The sequence below is a fragment of the Branchiostoma belcheri genome, unplaced genomic scaffold (genome assembly GCF_001625305.1).
Source record: "Branchiostoma belcheri isolate BF01 breed outbred unplaced genomic scaffold, Haploidv18h27 scaffold2, whole genome shotgun sequence".
NCBI classification, from domain to species: Eukaryota; Metazoa; Chordata; class Leptocardii; order Amphioxiformes; family Branchiostomatidae; genus Branchiostoma; species Branchiostoma belcheri.
This window is the reverse complement of record NW_017803490.1, coordinates 10162072-10162721: the sequence shown is the minus strand read 5'-3', so window position 1 is coordinate 10162721 and position 650 is coordinate 10162072. Positions and strand designations below refer to the sequence as shown.

Here is a 650-nt window from a genome sequence, read left to right as displayed (position 1 = left end):
CTCTCTCTCTCTCTCTCTCTCTCTCTCTCTCTCTCTCTCTCTCTCTCTCTCTCTCTCTCTCTCTCTCTCTCTCTCTCTCTCTCTCTCTCTCTCTCTCTCTCTCTCTCTCTCCTCCTCTCTCTCTCTCTCTCTCTCTCTCTCTCTTTCTCTCGAGTTTAACTTTTTTTTCCCAAAACTTGGGGTTAGACGTGCTTGCATCAGTAACATGTCCTATCTCACTTCATTTTTATGTTTACCAAAGGAAAACATATTGTTTTTGCTCTGTTTTGTCTTCAAGGGCAATGCCCTGAACCAGACATCTGTCACCATGGTAACTTGTGTTGGGTTACATCATGTTGTAATTTTATAGCAGGAGGGATTTAGATTTCTATCACCATTGAATGTGTTTGAGTAAGAGCTAAAACTTAATGTCCAAAACTGAGTAAATTGTCTTGGTCTTGTCTTATATATCCAGTTTAAGACCCAATTTTATTTAATATTTTAGTATTGAACATAAAGTTTTAGCCTTTCTGTCATAGAGCAGTAGTTTGTTAGGCCATGTTAATGTAAACAGATGTTGAAAGGTAAAATCATACTAATTAATATTCTACTCCAGGGGTGAGGACAAGAGGAACAACTAGGTCCTCGACTTTGGATTTAGCCATTTCGTC

At 38.6% G+C, this 650-nt stretch overlaps 1 protein-coding gene across 1 annotated transcript in view; it reads left to right on the top strand.

Moving 5' to 3' along the window:
- The window catches only part of LOC109468548 (deleted in lung and esophageal cancer protein 1-like), a 32603-nt gene that overhangs the window by 19334 nt on the left and 12619 nt on the right, over positions 1-650 (top strand). The window lies entirely within an intron of this gene.